Source organism: Amblyomma mixtum, chromosome 2, assembly GCF_055824585.1.
Source record: "Amblyomma mixtum isolate Tamu chromosome 2, ASM5582458v1, whole genome shotgun sequence".
Taxonomy (NCBI): Eukaryota; Metazoa; Arthropoda; class Arachnida; order Ixodida; family Ixodidae; genus Amblyomma; species Amblyomma mixtum.
This window is the reverse complement of record NC_143013.1, coordinates 93,753,098-93,773,455: the sequence shown is the minus strand read 5'-3', so window position 1 is coordinate 93,773,455 and position 20,358 is coordinate 93,753,098. Positions and strand designations below refer to the sequence as shown.

At 45.2% G+C, this 20,358-nt stretch overlaps 1 protein-coding gene across 1 annotated transcript in view; it reads right to left on the bottom strand.

The window, feature by feature from the left end:
* The window catches only part of LOC149360202 (uncharacterized), a 73,600-nt gene extending 61,913 nt beyond the window's left edge, over nt 1-11,687 (bottom strand). Inside the window, exon 1 of the mRNA XM_089572207.1 lies at nt 10,961-11,687. The gene's annotated coding sequence lies outside the window, so the exon portion shown is untranslated. The remainder of the gene's footprint in view (nt 1-10,960) is intronic.
* Between the last annotated feature and the right edge of the window lie 8,671 nt (nt 11,688-20,358).

The window sequence follows — 20,358 nt, the reverse complement described above, 5'->3', positions numbered from 1 at the left end:
ATGTATGAGTGCAAAGTAGAGACTGACCAATCCCGCATACATGAGCACGTAGACAGAACCTAGGCGACAGAGAAGTGCTTGCGCGGGAGGAATCTGTAATGCTATGGTGTTGTACACGCAATGGTAGTTTAAGAGCTATGTGATGGCGAAAGAAGGAACAGTGCCCATGTCTGCAAAGTGGTCCGCAAAGAGAACCCGAGGCTGTTTAAGGGACTCGTTAACGCTATCAAGACATATACCGAAGGCGGAGCTTAAGTGTCCCTTCAAGTTTTATTTTTTCAGTAAACATGAGTTGTCCTCAAATGAGCTCTCTACGATGCGAAAGTTGCCGAAGTTTTAAGATGTACCAAGAGCATTGCACAGTTACGCTTTACATTTTCCTTCACAGTACTAAAAAGAACCGAAAGCATAGCTTCTGTGAAAACATTCAGTACGGAACCTGCTTTTGTAGACCGGTGGACGTACGTGCGACCGCTTACACCTTTTCAGATTAAGGTGCGCGCATTGGCTACGTTCTGAGAACGTCCCGTACGTGTGCACTTGGTACGACACGACTCCTGAAGAAGCGCCCCGTGGGGTCATCTGCAAAGCCTGCGCGCATTTGTGAATCGTGACACCATTTAGCCAACAACCCGCTGGATGGGCCCATCCCCGGTTTACATGCAGCGTGCGCTCTAGCCGTATTCTTAAGTGGTTTTCGCAAGCTGGTCCATGGAAAAAATTTGAGGGACACTTAAGTAAAGCTTAAGAATTTGACGCTTTAGCGTTAGAGGGTCCCTACGGTCGCTTTGGGGTCCTCTGGCGCACCCTTTCGCAGGAATCGACACCCCCATTGCCATAACATATTGCTTTGTTACACATGATCGTTGATATTAACTGGTAGTGCCAATTAGTGACCCTAATAAACTGAGTGTTCCTGTAATCTGGTTCGCCTACTGCGTGATGTGAGCTGCTCGCACATGGACTCTCTATATCTTACTGAAAGAACGTTCCTCTGGGGTGCAGGGTTGGCGTTCCCATCTGCCAATCCGAGGGATAACAGTTCGATTCCGCTTGACGGCTTTTTTTTTTTTTTTTCAGCGAAGCTACTTTTCTCCGTCACTATCCTCTCGACTGATCAGGTTTTCCCCAGTCACGCGGACGCCTGGTTATCCGCCGAACAGGACCTTTGCTGGTATCGCATTAAAAGAAAATCGGCCTGGGACTCTCTGCACGGGTTCGGGTACAGTGCATCAAGGATTATAATGCTCCTATAGGCCTCACACACTTTGTCTATTCGTGTGTGCCCCTTTCTTGTCACTTGTTTCTGTACCCCCTCTCTCCCCCTCCTCATATCGCCAGGCTTTATAGCGAAGATTCTCATATATACTGATATAGTAGGCGAAATTTATTTTTTATTTAAACACGCATCGTGAGCACACAGACAGCACTGAAGCGAGAAGCTCCCGCCTTGCGTTTGAAAGTGTGATTTTGTTCGATGTCCTGTTTCGTGTGTGCGTTCAACATCAAACAGACGTCGCAGCGTTTTGCAAGCTATACAGCTAGCCTAAGCGAATGTGGAACCAAGTGAAAGTGTGGTTTCTCACCGACTTCCTCCCGCTGCTAGCGGACATTACATTAGCCAAGGTAAGAGCCAGTCGCAAGCCTTCTCGAATGCCAACAACCGCGTGGTTTTGCACCAGGGTTAGGTGGCGACCTCTCTACCTAGTGTAGATCTAGCTGCTTTGTTTTGTGAGGGACCGAGAAGCGAATATAATCTATATGCGGTGCGTTGATTTGGTTTTACGGTTTCGGGGGTACACGGGGTCACGGACAGTATAAAAAAACACTGGTTCGCAAAAGACGTAGATAAATAGAAGAACGTAAAAAGTACGAGCGCTGACTAAACTAAATTTTGTTGTAAAGGCCACGTAAAATATACACTGAACCCAATAAAAAAGCACATATTTAGCAGACAATAAACACCTGTGTTAAGACTGCCTACGCGGTTAGCATGATGTTGAAACATTTCACCTCACTTTAAAAAGCGTTACAGATGGCTGGCTCACATATTCCTTGCTTCTTTTTTTGCTGACACAAGCCTCCATCAGTATCTGAGGGAAACTGTCCTTGTGGCGATGCAAAAATACTAGCGTCAGCGAAAAGTGGCTGGAACCTCCAATCATTTTTGTACGCAGCTGCCCCGTATCCGTATGGAAAGCGCGCCCTCGGTTTTCGAAAGTAACGGTGGTACCTTTCGCTACGTGTCTTGCTGGTCCGGAACATCTCAGTTAGCGCATCGTTCTGGTCGACCGCATTGTAATGAAAGTATCTGTTGCACTCTCAAAGGCGGATGTTTGAAACTTTCTGGAAAACGCCATGAGGGACTGTTGCTTCGTTGTTCTGTTGGAGCATTGTGTGAATTCAAGTTTGCGTTGGTTGGAAACGCGTCTCTACAAGCAATATTTCCAGCATGTCTGGTTGCATGGCTCCGTCCACTAAGCACTGTAGCTTAGTGGCTGAGACATGGCGAAAACTCTCGCTGATACAAGCTGTGAAAGAGTGTTGGCGAGACGGGAAGAAGAAATGTCTTGAATGAAAAACAACTTCGATAGGAAATAGTAGGTATTCAAACAAAAACAAAGTCCTGCACAGAGGTGTAATAGAATCTTTTTCGAGAAACATGCCAGCGGGAGGAGCTGCAGGCAGCTTGTGTTTTTATTATTGCCACCCATGTTCGTGTGCAGTCCAGGCAGATATTACTGAATGGACGTGTTCTTGCTTCTAGAGTCTTGGTCAGAAGTCTTCAGGCCAAAGCCTTTTCGCTTGAGCCGCATAATGGAGCCATCATGGCACCATTGCAGCCCAGATGGCCTTGAAATGCTACAAGCAGATTCCTTCTCGCGGTAGAAAAGCTTGCTGCTTGACTTGTGTACCTTGAATTCTTCGCTACATCGAGCATTGAAAGACATCCACTCTATTACAAGTGATTGCTGTGGCCCGAAAACTGTTGACGGGAGGTGTACATAACCCGCCGCGGTAGTTTATTGGCTGTGGCATCAGGCTGCTGGGCCCAAGGTCACGGAATCGAATCCCAGCAGCGGGGCACGTTTTTCGATGAAGATGAAGTGCAGAAACACTCGTACATGTGGTCTACGATGCCAGTGCTCGGTAAACAACTGGAGGTATCGAAATTAATCCACAGCGTTCCGCAGCGCCATCTCTCACATAACAAATGTAGCGCATGCATACTTTTACGGTTCAGCTTCCTTCAACGACCTCACAATTGGACATACGAGCTTTAATGCTCGCCTGCTTCGTTGTAAGATTGACGGTGTTACGTCAGCCTTAGTCTTACCGCCTGCACGCCACAGGCGAAAAGCACAAAAGAAAATTTTCGATTGTCATAAGAAATATTCTTCTAGTATTTCAAGAGATTAATTTTCATAACGGCAGAAATTCTTGCAGTAAAGCAATGTTTTCTGCATTGTGACACAGGCGCTTGTCGGCACAGCAAACTGGCTCTGTTGCTTCAAGAGAAACCAAGGGATGTTACAGGAAATGCTGGGGTTATGAAAGGACCACAGAAGTTTTTTTTTGTCGCATTGCGGGACCAAACCTGTAATTTTCGACGGAGATATATGGTGTCCGTGTACTTACGGAGAAAGGTGGGAAAGGTTTCCCCGCCAAAAGCTCACTTCTTTGTCGCTAGTCTCAGCAAAAACGAGAACAAATTGACGCCTTGCGTAGCAGCATAAGGAAGAGGGAAGTAGGCTGAACCTCGAGGTACTTAAATCGTTCCACGCGCGGCAGAAATCGCTAAGCACGCATTGTCTAAAATTTTCCATGTGCAAGGTTCACAGGCTCTCAATCTGACAAGTCGGTGCATCTAGAAGGATCTCGTGGACTGTGCTCCGCGGGGTAGAATTTCCAATGTTAGCAAACCAGCTTGCAAAGCTAAATGAATGAGAGATGCGCGCACACAGCGCTCTCCCCTATTCGCGCATCTTATCCGCCTCTATGACTTCACGCTGGCTTGCAAACACGAATTCCCACTAACCAGCCCCATTATTGCCACACTTGAATGCATTATAGCTAAATACAAGTGAACCAGACTTGTCACATCCCTCACACCGAAGGTCACTCTTGCAGATGATGCAGAAAATGCTGCATCTGTGTGGTTCGGAAAACGTCGCCTCAAAAGTGCTCAAACCGTTAAGACTCTGAGGAAAGCAGAAAGATCCAGTTTTTCACCCTTCCGTTTTGGGCTTGTGGAAGACGGTGCATGCGATATGCTGGGCGCCTCTGGGATCATCATTCAAAAACCATATCACCTGCAGATTGTTATCAGAAATGGAAACTGAGCGAATTCTCTTTTTCCTGAGGCAGTAAACCGAGGCTTAAAAGTAATGATCCCGTAATTAGTTAGTCATGGCCAAAGCACGCGTGCGTCTGTCTGACGACACTCAAGCGCTCCACATTGACGTTCCGGTTCGTTTTATGTCCCATTGTGCATGTGCACGTATAGAATGTGACCAGCGACCTCTCGAGAAGTGTGTCCGGGATGTTGCGAAATCGCCATGCACAGATGGCGGTGTTCTCCTGCGTCACTCAGCAATGAGATGGCCACACCTGGGTCATGGTGACTTATCAAGAGGGGATCCATTGCGATAATGGCTGCCGCTTGCTGTACCGTGAACTCCAAATGGCGGGCCGAGCAAGCACGAAAATTGCTTCCACTCGTGATGCGTTGGCACAGGGGTCACATTGCGAACAATGCCTCCAGATGCCCACGAGGAGCGATGGAGGAGCCTGACCTCTGCCAGATGCCAACACGAAATGAGTCAACATCCTCTTTTTTCTACCCATCTAGCTTTAGGGGGCTAGTGTGTTCTGAACGACCGCGGGTTGGTGGAGGAGAAATGGAAAGGCGCACAGCCAATGTTAGAGGTGGATGATAACAAATGTTACCAATGGTGAGCTTACTGAGCCTTTTAGGCAGACTGCTTGCTTGCAACCGCAGCTGGTTTGGAGGCCGAGTGGTATTAGATAAAAAGTACAACTGCCAGTCCCAATTTTTCGATCCCGAGCTATGCGATGAAATTGCAAATTTCAAGCTTCTTAGTTTCTCTTATCTTTGGGGTTCATCATTCTGTCTGTGCCGCTCACCTCGCTCGGTTTCTGCCGGATTCGATCGCATGCGTTTTGCGCTCGCCGTCAAATATTGTGCTCTCGGTAGGGACCCGTTGCTGATGCTTGAGGCCCGTGTGTAGCCTAAATGATAATATATATATATATATATATATATATATATATATATATATATATATATATATATATATATATATATATATATATATATATATCCGTTTAATATGAAGACTGAGGACTGTCCCTTGCTAAACTAAAACAAACAAATGAACTGTTTGAAACTTAGTCTTATCTGTGCCGCCGCTGACATTGCTTACTGCATGTTATTACCAGCGTTTGACGTGAAACGTTTCCGAAGAAGACAATCGCTGCTGATCATTGTTGCCGAATGTCATCGAAAAAATTGCAGCGTAATCGGTTGTTGCCCACAAATTCGAAATTGCTCATTATGCAGTTAATATTCATAGAACCCTTAGAGCCCCCATACCACTTCTGGTGCGGTGGTGCAGCGGTTAAGCGATGCGGCAGAGCCCCGCGTTGGCAGGTGCTGCCACTGGTGAGGCTTGTGAGATTCATGTTGCTTTTCCAGAGCATCCTATCGCGACCAATCATTTGCTGCCGCCTGCCCCGCTGCGCAGTTTGTTAACAAGCCGGTTTGGCAGTTTGTTACGACTTTACAACGTCACGCGACCTAAGTGTTCCGCCTGCCTTCTAGGTTTTTTCTCTGGGGAACATTTGAGGATTTTTCGCTCACGGTGAACGACGCCGACGCCGACGACGAATTTTTTGCGACTCTAGCTCATTAACGCTATGGTGTTAGTCACGCAAAAACGATTGTAACACAAACTAACGTAGGTCTCTCTTGCTAAGGCCCAAGAATGAAATAAACTTCCGCTACACTCATCTTAGAATATGTCATGAGAATATCTTTTGCTGTGCAGTAGACTGGATGGGCGATGTTACTGTCTTAAACTGATTAGCAATTTTATTCTTCTTTACCTTACAACGCCCTGCATGGCTTCCGTAAATCCTTTTCATGCTAAACGAAACTCACATGTTTCACAAATGGCTTGCATTGCATTCTCGATCGCGATTCCCAGGATGATTGCTTATTCGTGAATTTTTCTAAAGCATTTGACAAGGTTTCTCAGGAGCTTCTTTTTCTTAAAACTAAAAAGCCTTAACATCGATTCCACATTACCTGCATGGTTGTATTATTTGCTTTCAAACCGAAGTCAGTTCTTAACAGCCAATAATGTCAATTTAGATTCTTCGCCTCTTTGCTCTGATGTGTGCCAAGGGTCCGCTCTTGAATACCTCCTTTTTCTCATTTATATAAACGACTTAACTACTACTGTATCGTCTTCCATTTGTTTGTTTGCAGATGTCTGTGTTATTTACCGTGAAACTAATGATGGTAACGACGTATCTGCTCTTTAGACAGATATTAACAAGGTGCTGGATTGGCGCAGTCTGGGGATTACGAAGCTAAACATTACTAAATGCAAGCATTTGCCATATCTCATCTATCTACTACACAGTCTACCTACTACGTTTTTCGCACCACTCTTTAAACTGCGTCATCTTATATATATCTGGCAGTTCATGTCTCTCTAACCTTTCTTGGAAAACCCATGTTGACTACATTATAAATGGCGCCAACCGCATCCTTGGCTACCTTCGCAGAAATTTTTCGTGAAAAGTTTATTAAAATTATTGCTTTACAAAGCAATGTTCCGCTCTAAAGTGCAACATGCTGCATGGGTTTGGGTGTGGAACCCTCTCATTTCTTACATAGAATCTGTTCAAAATCGTGCTTGTCGTTTCATAATCGCCAGCTATAATCGCGCTAGTAGTGTAACTGCCATGAAAGCTAACCTTTCCCTCCCGCTTCTTTCTCATCGCAGGTCAATAGCTTCATTATGCAATTTTCCCAAAATTTATCATAATCCTTATCTTAAAGATAAGTTATCAAAAAGACCATCGTATATTTCAGCAGGCATTGATCATCGCCAAAAAGTTTGAATGCCTCCTTGTCGCACAAGATGTTTTCACAATTCATTCATACCTAGAACTTGTGTCAGCTGGAGTCACCTTCCCCATTGTATCGTATGTGCGACGGGCAGCGTGCGCCAGGCCGGCTGAAACGGGCAACTGATAAGCGTTATGAACCGAAGAGCTGCGCCTGCCCCCTCGCCCTACTCTGGGTATAAATACGCGCTGCTCAATAAAGCTGGGCCCCTTTTGCCCCCTGGCATTCGACGTGCATGACTTCGATACACCCATGATATTGCTGAAATTGCTAATACTGCTGCATTTCGTAATGGCTTTATTGATCTTATATAAATATGCGCCTGTAACTAAGTTTAATTTATTACCTGCTGTTTTTGTAATTTGTAATTGCATGTAATTTCCACTCCCATATGTACTGCCTGACGGCCCTGAGGGTAAATAAATAACTAACTAAATAAATAAATATTCTCATCAAATAAACATTTTCTAAAAATACCAAGGGACAACTTCAGCGCCTTCTGCAGTATTTATTGAGTGAGGTTTGCGTAACTTAAAGAAAAGAAAATTCAGCGCACGTCTTTGTGGGGATGTCATTAACAATGTGGATAGAGGAAATCAATTGAAAAACAAAACAGTGGCACACTTTGGGTCGACTCTGTAGTAAGCGCTGCATTTTCTCTGTGCTGGTATAACTTTAAAACCTCTCGATTTCCCAGATTCCTAAGCCCTGCTAGAGTCGATATGAGATTTGCAGGTGCAATTAACAGGAAACAGAAGAAAATTATTCACGATTATCCTGCCACGGTTGGTCCTTGACATTTGGGCGTCAAAACAAATTGCGCCGAGGTAAGTGAAGGAAGGAACTGTAAAAAGGGACAGGTAAATGGTCTCATTGTCGGCAGTATACGCACGCGTAATGAAGAGGCGTGCTACCGAGAGGCACGAGGAAAACTTACAGGCGGATGCCGGCGATGAAAATTGCTCCCCTCAAGCGAGTCGCGCGTGAAACCGAGTAAGGAGAGAGAGTCGACAAAAGCAGTGTCGCAACGCGGGCAAGGCGCTGTTGTTGACAGAGACGGGCGGCCCACAGAGAGGAGCTTTGTGTAGGAGGACAGCGCAGAGCTCGCAATTTATGCGCTGACTATGCGCGAGTCAGATGAAGTGGACAGTGCTAGCGGATGTATGAGACACATCCTACGCGGGTGCTACGCCGGAATGGGCGGGTGGGTCACTCTAGGTTGCGTTGCAAAAAAAAAAAAAAAAAAGCTAGAAGCGGCAAGAGCTCGGAAAAAGAAGAAAATGACGTCATCAGGGTGCATTCGAAATTAAGCTTTAGTCATTGTAGACAAAACTAGTAATCACACATTAAAAAAAAATGCTGTTCACTGTGACGCTCGCCACAGTCCAATGAGAGCATTCGAGAAGGTGCCACCACGTGCTTATCTAGGTGACACTCGTATTAGTCGCAAGAAGGACACAAGTATTTTTTGATTGTGATATGCTGAGGCACTTACGCCGCTCTACTTAAAATAAGCTTGCATGAAACTATTGAGGGCATAAAACGTAATAAATGATGGCAATTAAAATAATGACTGATGGAAAGAACAATTCACGCAGCTGCTAATTCTGACTACGTTAAAAGCTGAGAAATTGCCGGATGACCCTATAAATTGAAATCGACAACAAGAGTTGCAGCCTCCTCCACTCGTGGTTGCTTTGCACTGATTGCTGAGATGACTCAGCAGGTTTCCTCTGAATGTGATAAGCGCTCCACGACAACACCGGAGGGAGAGATTAAAAGTGATCATTTCAGCTATGTCCAAGTCTTGGTTCGAAATAAAGTGAGTATCGATTTTTCCTACTCGCTCAAGTGCAGTGAAATTTTTTTTCTTGCCTATATCCCATGGACAGCTTCTCTGTAGGGGCCTATGATTCACCGAAAGTACGAAACTACATGAACGTTTCCACGGATAGTGAGAGCGTGTGTGGCGTGCCATCGCGGCGTGGCATATTAGTGCACATATACGGGGCGGTGAGATAAATTTTTCACTCGATGGTCATAAAAGCGAACATCTTCGCATTCCACCGTAATGGAACCGGTTATAACGGTATCCAGTACAGATACATATTGTCCCGTCTTTTAGTGCACATGCGCGATGTTCATGATCACCATCAGGCAACCTGCGTTCGCCGCACAGCAAATACAGCCCCACCGATTTCCAATCACACCGCTATTGCGACGTCCGGGGCCACCGCATCATAGACTAACGGACTGGGTTTCATTTATCTTCAAATGCTGTCCTAAAAAACAGTTGGTTATGCGCTCTCCAGCATAGCAAGCACCACACTAGTGCATTTCCCGCTATTGCTTTCCGCTAGGAAATAACCAACACACTTATGTCTTTTTCTAATCCGTACTGCGCTCTTTATGTCTTAAGGTACCAGCTACCATCGTCCGCTGCTGTAGCGTATGTCAAAAATGTTTCGAACATTTCCGTCACACTCCATAAAACGTCTCTGCAGTTGAATGCCTGGTGGGATACACAATAAGGATAGTTTTCTTCAGAGATATATGCTGCTGGTCATTACTTGGGGCATCGCCTTTCTGTATTGGTTTGCAAAACAGAAATCTCTCTTGATAATGTATCCTATATGTACTCAGAGGTGTCCTTACCTTATTGAAGTTTTCTCCGCATAGTTTGGTAGTGTTTCTATTCTCGAGCTGGGCAGGCGCGCAAAATTACACTCCTTTTTTCGCAGTGATGGTTGCGGTGTGCATAGAAATGTGGCCGGAACCATGAAGTTGGCTACAGAGCACTATAGGGCGCTGTGTAAATGATAATGGGTTGTAAATCACGGCTCTCGGTCTTCGTCGCCAAGTTGACTTTATTCGTTAGCAGCGCGCATTCTGCAAATTAAGGCTGCGATTTTACAAACCAAGAATGCGCTCGTCCTTTCGGTAAGTGAACCAGTCGATAGTGGGCTAATGTGCCATATCTCATTAGTCATGTAATCAAGGTATGTTATGTATCTTATTGCAAGCCGGGGTGTCCACAAATCGTTGGATCACTAAGATAGCTGCTCGACGGCACCTAAAACAGAAACACCCTCCTTTACGAAGGGCATGCGCTCTGGAAATGCAAAATTAACTGACAGGGGTATTTCGTTGTTACTTTCGGGCAAGATATGCTCATGCGGGCGTTGCAGAAACGCCGTCTTAGCACTGACAATGCCTTTGCTGACCTTTCGGTGCAAGTAACGGCGCTCACTTTGGTGGACGTATGGTCCAGTGTGATATTTTGCGAAACTGATTGATGTCTCACCTCGGTGTAAAGAACGAAATGAAACAGTGTCACTGAAACTTCAGCCAAGCTCTCGCATAGTTCTAAAAAAAGGGGTGTCTCCGGTTACCACTTCACAGAATAAAAAATTAAGCACACCGAGAATCGAATCATAGTCATCTCCGCGCCGTTCCTGTTCCAAGAGCCATAGTTTGTGTGCCTCAGCTGCGGACAGTCGACCCAGTAGGGAAACCACGATGCCGAGGGGTGTACGGTGAGTACAGGTGTTGGTTGTATAGAGCTGTTCATTTCGAAGTCGCCTCCGTAAATTACTTGCAGATAGTCGAAAGCACTTCAAAACTCAAAATATTCGCGCTATGATGACATCTAGCTACCGAAATCTACCTCTATAGCAACTGACCTTATGGGGAACGGTTTTATGCTCTGTCTATACCATAGCGAAGAGCAAAAGCACAAGCTCAGAATAAGCGTGACAAGCTGAATTAGATGACCGGTGAATGCTGCCTTTATCTTACCTGCGGAAATCACGTGCGTCTTCTTGTTACTCGCCGCGCAGCGACTCTGGGAGTTCGAAGGAGAATCCCGACGTCGACGACAGGTCCGCAATGGAGAAGTTCCGACGAGCAATTCACTCCCGGCACATGCACGGCCCCGCGCTGCGATGTACTTACGCAAGATGCACGACGACGGCTCGTGCAAAATGACGCGGAGGGGCTGTCAGACTTCGCTTCGGGTACGACGACGTCTTCGCGTAAGTCGATGCAAGTCGAATGCGAAGATCGCTTCTTTGTCTTCTGCTGTATCCCTCACCACTACTACGACGGCGAACCCGCACACACGCGGGGGGTCAACGCAGAGGATCTTGGCTTTGCTTGCCTTGTGGTCGGGCGCCAAGAACAACGCGACCGCGGGATGCAGCGCTGCGGCGACTCTTCGCAGAGGCGGAGGCGGAACGATGCGTGAGCGTGTCTGCGCGGCCGCCGGTTGCGACGAGGTTTTTTCGGTGAGTTCGGGTGGGCTATGAAGGTACGCGCGCAGAAGGAGGCGACGAACACTCGAGCCGACGCCTTGTTTAGCCACGAGAAGACAGAGACGCGTCGGCGATGCCGGCCCGGATTTGAATGGCGCGGTGCTGGGCGCGATGCGCTGAGGTGATGGGAAGGTATATAGGAAAGCGAGGGCACCGGTGTAACGGAGAACTGGGGGCGAGTGGAAAAGGTCCGCCGCCGCCGAGACGGCGGGTGGGGAAGCAGAAGGAAGGGGCAAGGCCGCTCGACCTCTTCGTTCTCTGCGCCGAGCGGCCGTCGTTACACCCGTTCCGCGGGACTTGTTCTGTGTGTCTTCTTTCCTCTTCGCTGCTTCCTCTATCTTCCGTTGTTGGTTTCGCTTGTCGCCTTCCCCTCTCCGTTGCTTCGGTGGCAGGGAGCGGAACGTTTAGACGGCCAACGTCGTCTCCTCGCCTTCTGTTTGTGAGTTTCGGTTTCGCCTGCGTCTGTCTGTGCGTCGATGGGATCTCCGCCATGATCGCCGACTCCTACCCGCTTACGTAAAGGACGAGACCCGTCGGCGGCGCTAACAGTGCTGCGGATCAACCGTTCCGACAATGAGGGATGGTATCTGGCTTAGGAGTGCGAGAGCACCGGTTTAGACCACTATTGAAATGCAAGGTTTCTACGCACGGCGCTTACTCTACCGCTTAGATTGGCGGTAATATATTTCGTGCAGACTGAACAATGAGTTGAGGCCATTGCGCTAAGCGCACAAAGCTGTACCTACAGCTACGGCTACAAGTGAGCTGGTCACGAAGACAGTGAAATGCTATAGAAGCTGGAGCGGACAAGGATACCAGCAGAACCTTAGGGGCTCTGTGAAGGAAGGCAAGGCACCAGGCATGTGGCGCATGGTCGTCACAGCTTCGGCTAAATATTGCTACCGGCCCATAACGCAGGACGCGCAGCGAATTCCACCGTGAGAATGAAAGAATAGCGCTTGGGTTTGCGACTATAGTGCCGCTGTCAAGGCCCTTGCCACTGACGTCATAATACATGGTGCCATAACATCATAGCGGGAGGGTGAACGGCGTTGGCCGCAAGAGGCCGAGCGGTATATGGATGCTGGCGGGGCGGAGGTTGCTGAAGAAGCTTCCATGTCTGTGAAAAAGAACAACAACGAAAAGAAAAGCGGTTAGTTTTTTTTCTCCCGAATTGGCAAAAATTTGGTTTTGGAAAATGGCTCTTGTTCTCTGAGGAAAGAATCGAGGGAGGCCAAACAGGTTGCCCTGCTGTAAGAACAGAAGCTAGCGATGGTGCCCGCAGCCGGCCGGAACTCTTTCAAACAGTGCGGATAGGGCAACCTGTGAGCGATCCTCAAGTTTGCCACGAAGGTCTTGCACTACACTTCATGCGTATACGCACTTCCGAGGACGAGATATATCGATGCCTAATTATTTCTTACTTCGCACTGTAGCGGAACAATGAAATTTTTTTAGTGCATACTTTTGTAACCTACGTAGTAGTGTTTTTGAAAAATAAGAGAAGTTTGAATTCTCTTTTTAATGGACATGCATCAATGTGTCTGTAAATAATATATATTATGCCTGCGATTTATTATCAGAAGAACTTAAATGCATGGATCCCACCTGTCTTCTAGCTAGGGATCCAGATCTTGACGCGAACATGCCTCTGTAATGAACGTTTAAAAATAGGAAAATCAATCAATCAATCAATCAATCAATCAATCAATCAATCAATCAATCAATCAATCAATCAATCAATCAATCAATCAATCAATCAATCAATCAATCAATCAATCAATCAATCAATCAATCAATCAATCAATCAATCAATCAATCAAACAATCAATCAATCAATCAATCAATCAATCACTCAATCAATCAATCAATCAATCAATTCACCCTTTAACGCGACTAACGCACAATATTTTCCCCTAATATTGAAAATGAAATTGTCTTACAACTCACGACACGCATGATACGTTAGTCTTGTTGGGTGGGTTTGCAGTTGCTATCATATCTGAATAACTGATTTATTTCACTTCTGTACAAAACGATAAAAAATCCTGAAGACTACCTCATTCTAAGCAGCTCTCTTCACAAAATTGTTGAATGGTGTAACACCTGGCAGATGACGTTAAACAATGAAAAATCCGTTTGCATGACAGTCACCAGGGAAAAACAGCCATATAACTATGACTACAGTATCAATGATTCAACGCTTTTAAGGGTCTCTGAACATGAATACCTAGGGTTAACTTTAACTTCTGACCTAAGATGGGACGCGCATATCGCTAATGTTATATCTGCTGCCTTGCGAAAGCTGTTCTTCCTTAGAAGATGCTTACGTTTGGCCCCTCAAAATACCAAGCTTTTTGCCTACACTGCCCTCGTAAGGCCAATCTTGGAATACGCAAGCACTGTTTGGTTCCCGCATTCTATCACTAACATCACTCGGCTTGAAATAGTGCAACGAAAAGCTTTAAGGTTCATTCATAACAAATACAAACCCTCTGACTCCCCTACCGATCTTGCAGCATCATCTGGCCTTGCATCACTATTATCTAGGGCAAAAGAATCCCGCTTGAAGTTTTTATATCAATTATTACACAACACCTACAGTATAGACGTGTCTAAATATGCATCCTTCTCGCAGTCACGGCAATCCCGGCACAAGCATGCGCAAACGCTGACGGAATACTCATGCCGAACGAACACACTCAAGCATTCTTTCTTTCCTTTAGCCATCAGCGAATGGAATCAGCTCGATCCATCGATTACCATGTCGGACTCACTATCTTCCTTCACCTCAAGATTAGTAGAATGTAACAAGAATCAGTAAAATATCAATAGTCCTACATTTTACCAGATACTGCCCAACAGCTACTTATTGACATTTCTTTACATGTTATTTTTAAGGACGATTGCATGCCTATTGCCACCCGTTACCTTCTTTTTCGCTTTCTTCTAGTTTCTATTGTAAAATACTTCAAATACTAGCATGCTTGCTGGAATGGACGACTCCTGCTGTACTTGATTTCTTTTTGTTTCAGTCCTGAATTTTCAAGGTATTGTTTGCTAACCTGCCTACTAGCAATTATATAACACTTATGTAAGAGTTCTCATTTTTGTTGATCTGCTTGTAATTTATCTGTATTGTACTCTATATTGTACTGATGCCCACCTGCTACGGTCTCTTACTGAGACTGGCAGTATTGTAAATAAATAAATAAAATAAATAAAAATGAAAAACAAGCATGCAGATGATTCAGGCCTGCTGTGAGTGCCTCTGACATCGCCTCCGTGGCAGCTATAGGCCGGCTGAAAGCACATGAAGATAGAAAAGTGACCATGAAAGGAAAAAAGAAATGGAATAAAAATAGAAGGAATACGAGGGTGTTCACAGATTTGCGGAGACGGATGGTCAATTCTGGGTTTATAAACGGAGCAGCAAAACTCCAAAGAACAATTTGGCACTGATTCATGTATGGTTCGTATTTGAAACGAAGCTTCTTTGTATTGGATGCGGAGAGTGCGGAAATGCGTCTAGAATTCTCGCTCCATTGATCGAAGCGAAGTCGTCGGCTGCTGTTTCTTGCCGGTGTCGCGCCCACCTACGGTTCGCTCGTCCTCAATCGGCTCCGGAAACAACGTGAAAACAGCGGTTCTCCCTTTCTCTCAATGTGTGTCTCTCTCTCGGTCGTTCTATCATTTTCCTCGGTGTGCCGTGCTATAGAATGTACGCGATATCACCCATTGTTCCATCACGGACAGTATCCTGGTACCTGTCCCCTTCACGAACACCCGATTCGCAGACTCTGCCTCGCGGGAGCCTTCTTCGTGATGTCGCCGTTGTGTTAACTTGTCCTCTTGCACTGGCGGCTTGAAAAAATCGCCTTAAGTTTCTTTTTATTATTTTTTTCACAACCGAAGGTTCAAGTTTTGGAGCGTGTGAATGTTCGGAATGAGCACGTACACAAAGGAGACTTTCCACGTTTTCTTTTTTCGCCTGTTTATTTTGTTTTTCGTGAGCCGCGAACTTACAATGTATGCGAGTTTCAACAACAGCGTCTTCTATTTTTGCCGCCAGAGGCACCGTGGGGGTAAGGGCGAAGCTGGAAAGGAGGGAAGGTGCCAGATGTGCTCCGAGGATAAGGACAAGGGTGGAAAGGGGGAAGAGGTCACGCAGCACCGGTAAATAGCAAGCCCGGGGAAGAGCGCGAAGGAGCTCAATTAGTGGGAGCGAGTTGATTGCAGAGAGCCGTGTGAACGAGGTTCGGCGCGTTGGCGTCGATGTAGCGACTCGCTTCTGTCTTGTTCACGGTTGCATATCTTCCCTCAAGATCGGAAGCCTTTGCTTCAGCTGGCTGTAACAGGAATTCGCAGGAATTCGAAGCCGTATACCAGCTAAAGATTGCGGGAATAAACCGAAAGTAATGTTCCTGAAGAAACAAAGTGTCAGTAGATGTCATGTCTTAGTTATTGAAGCTGTGGGGCAATTTGATGCCTATACTACGCAGAGTAGCATGCCAGCGATTTTTAAACGCCGGCTAAATTCTCTGCTCTTCATTAAAGAGTCTCTCTCTGTCTCTCTCTTGGAAGAAGATGCAGCGCAAAAACAAGGCGCACAGACACGAAACGACAGGTTTGTTGCAGGCAGCGCTATAGACGTGTTCCTTATCTGATTGTCGCTTTTTTTCACTACAGCGCACAGTTCATCCAGCTGTCACCTCTGATGTGCAGTGCGGTGCCAAGAAACTCCAGCCTCAAACTGAAACTTAAGAAAAGTCACATAAGCAAGCGAACGAGTATGCTAGTACATTTGTCGGCCACTCGTCCACTGCAGCGATAAATAAAAAGTTTAAACACGCTGGAATTTCTGGCCTGCAAAAGCATCCGAAGGCTTGTAAGGTTTTAAGGCAGCGCTCGGCAGATTACACCACAGCATGAAAGGTAAAAATAGGCATCAAAAAGCACAATGAAAATTGGCTAGGAAATATCTGCAGTTAGGAGCATAAGGAATTGTATGATTTGAAAACAGACAATTTCTTGATTCTTGCTGGAAAACCACGCAGTTTTGTAGGAAGCGACTCCATCTGGCCTGACGACAAGCTTTGCCGCGCCGCGGTGGCTCAGTGGTTACGGCGCTCGGCTGCTGACCCGAAAGACGCGGGTTCGAGCCCGACTGCGGCGGCCGAATTTCGATGGAGGAGAAATTATAGAGGCCCGTGTGCTGTGCGATGTCAGTGCACGTTAAGGAACCCCAGGTGGCCGAAATTTCCGGAGCACTTCACTACGGCGCCTCTCATAGCCTGAGTCGATTTGGGACGTTAAACCCCAATAAACCAAACCAAGACAAGCTTTGGTTAAGACTTTTTAGGCTGGATATCTGGCCGCAGCAAGCTAGTTACGTTGGGTTAAATGACGTGTGAGCAACTAAGGCTACAGTGTGACAAACAGCGCTGCAAAAGAGTGTTTTTACTTACGTTATAACCTGCTTGCCTTGAGCAAATAATTTTTGACGCCTCTATTTTTACACTTTAAATGAAGTGAACAGCTTAAGATAGCACTGTCTCGAAGAAACAAGCAGGAAGCTACTACGTATGCTTTCCTTATAAAATGAGAATAACTGGCTTTGCCCTGCTTACTCACACATTACTGAGACCATTAAGTCGCTGTAGTTATCGCATGCTGTTTCTTGTTTTCATCTCGAGAGCTTGTGGGCAATACAAAAATCAGAACAAGATCACCTCAAAGAAATGTTTTTTCGCTCTCCCTAGCCTTCTCTTTCCTGGGATGGTTTTCACCAGGTCGGTGTTGTTTACGTCAATATCCTATTTAGTACGCCACTTTTTTTTCCCATTTTCTAATCTGTACTTCCTGTAGTTTTTATAGGGCATATTTTCAATTGCGAGACAGGATACTGGTAAGCTGGCTCAGGAGTCGGAAGATCTGATTAAGAAATGCCCAAGTATGAACGCCTCTAACCTCATAGATAGAATGAATCTGTCCGAGATTCAATTAATAAGCGTAATGTAACCGACATAAGGAAGTACATCGCTTAGAAAAGATAAGGAAACCGCGGGTTACAAGAGAACAGTTCAGACTGATAAAGGTCAAAATTATCAGTGTGAAATGTTCCTTCGAACACGTGTGGAAGATGCGCTTATATTCTTTCAAAAGTTTAGAAACCGATTAAACTATGAGCTGCGTAAAGTTAAAAATTCGTATTGTCAGCAGCTTTTTTAAGCGCCAGTTCAAGGAGACCAGAAATTGCGTGCAAAGCTATAAACGATGTCCTTAGTCACCGTATGATTAACTCTGTCACAAATAATATGCTATTAAGCGGCAACGAAATAACAGGGAGAGCACTCGCAGAATTATTTAACAAACATTTTCTCGATAACGTTTCTTCATCCCAGGATCCTACAGACACAAACTATCGCCTGTTCTCGTAATCAGTTTAGCAAGACTATTTTTAGACCTTACTGTTGCAAATGAGCTTGACAATGTGTACATGAGAATGAACAGCAGTGAAGCCTTTAGACATCAAAGCCATGCAGATAAAAGCATTCAAACATAGGTTTCCTATAATTTCTCCCCTGCTTTCTCGAACCTACTATATTACATTTGAATGCGGGTTTTTTTCCAGCGAAATTAAAGCTGCAAAATTTTCTGCAATTTAAAAAGATCCGACTGAAGTGTATTATCAAATTTCCGACGGATTTCAGTATTTCCTGTATTTTCCAAAGAACAGGAAAATGTGATTTCTTCCAGAAACAGAAAGTTTTTTCATAAGCATAAAGTAGTACCTGGGTTCCAATTTAGTTTCATGGCTGGCAAATCTACAGAAAGAGCATTATTAACAATAAAATATATTTTGAACAATAGTAATGAAAACTTGTAAGCTCTGGGCATTTTCTTTGATTTTAGTAAGGCTTTTGTTTGCGTAAACGACATGATTCTTCTTGACAAACTCCAAATATGCGGAATCCGCGGTAAATCACTTAACTGTTTGAAGGCTACATCAAGAACAGAAGTCGATCGATGTCTGTGGATAATGAGCTTTCCTCCTGTTTGGCTCTCGATGATGATCTCCCATAAGGGAGTATACTGGAGCTCCTTTTGTTTAATGACTACGCACATGACATCTTAGGTGTAGATTCTCCCATTGATTTGGAAATATACGCCTATGATAGCGCATCAATCCTTTCAAGCCCTAAACTTAACGGTCTAATAGGGAAATGTAATGACCTGCTCACTAAATTTTAAAGACAGTCAGTGATGAACAAAAAAGATGAATGATACAAACTTCAAAACTATATTATTTCGAGCAAGAAATAAACCAATAATCCCAAACTACATGCTCAACATCGGAGACCAACAAATAAAAATTGTTGTAGAGCTCAACACTACTGCAGAATATTTTTCGTATTTTTTAAACTGCGGTGTCTACGCTCACCACTTCGCCAGAGGAAAGGATCACTAGTTTACGATAGGCAGTGGAACATTGGACGGTGTAAGGGAAAAGATGTACTTAAGGCAAAAGTGGTCTTCACTCCTTCTTTATCCCACATTCCCTCCTTCTTTCCCCAATCTATGCTTTATAGCACACTCCTCGAGCAAAAAAAAAAACTGCTAAGGGCAGGTAGTGACCGCTGATCCGGACCGCGTGAGTGAAATAACTAGGAGAATCAGAATGGGATGGAGCGCATTTGGCAGGTTCTTTCAGTTTATGAATGGCAGTTTACAAAAGTATCCAACAGCTTTAACTTAACGGTGCTCACCTGTTGGGAACAAACGTGGAGGCCAATGAACGTGGAGGGTTGAACTTAAGTTGTGGACAGCGCACCGAACTGTGGAAAGGAAGATTATAGCTGTAACTGTAAGACAAAGAGAATAGAGTGAGTCGGGGACAAGCGCGAGTTAATGACATCGTAGACTAAATCAGGAAGAATAAATGGGCTTGATAGGAGTATGTGATGCAAAGGCGAGATAACCGATGGTCATTAGAAGTAATTGAGTGGAGTCCAAGAAAAGTTAATCGTAGCAGGAAAGGGTAGAAAGTCAGGTGGGCGTATGGGATTACAAAGTTTGAAGGCATAAGATGGCCGCAGCACGCACAGGATTAGGTTTATTGGAAAGACATGGGAGAGGTCTTTGTCCTACAGTAGGATTAGTTAGGCCGCTGGGGATGATTTTCAGTTTTGATTTCCACATCTCGAGCTCGGACTGAGCAGCTTTTATCAAAAGTTCATAGCCCAAGGCGTCGCCTTATAGGCTAAGCTGTGTGGCTAGTTTTGAATCCCCAGCGCTCCAAATTACAAAGGAAATCTTGTCCTCAACCGTCCGAAAATTAGAGCTTCCAAGGATGCTAAGGCGCCACGGCTTAGAAGGAAACCCCATGTGCACTTTAGGCTTGATAAAGGCTTTAAATCTGACCGGTCTTCCACTGCTGCATATTGCGATGTATCCTTGAACCCAATAGAGCGTTGTTATTTCTCGTCGTGTTGTTGCTGCTTCGATATCAAGCCTTTCAGTACGGTTCAATTGAATTTTTAAAATTAAGCGTTGGAAGAAATGGTGAGGAGTCGATGCAGACACCATTATTTGCAACGTGCTTATGCAGCAATGCAACAGCCATGAGGTGATACATCCGATGTAAAAGACCTCGCTGTCGGGTGAACCATCGAATCCGTCGCGCCAGATACATCCTGTTTCAACAAGCTCCCATAGAGAATGTCGCAAAGATTGTATTGTATGCACCATAGGGGATATGGAGATTGGGAAATGGATGCAGGAGAGAATGTGTGAAATGTTGCCCACTTGTTCAGGATCTTCTATCAATAAATGGGTCAGGTCTCCACCCGTAGAGGCAAAATGATAAATGAAAGAATTAAT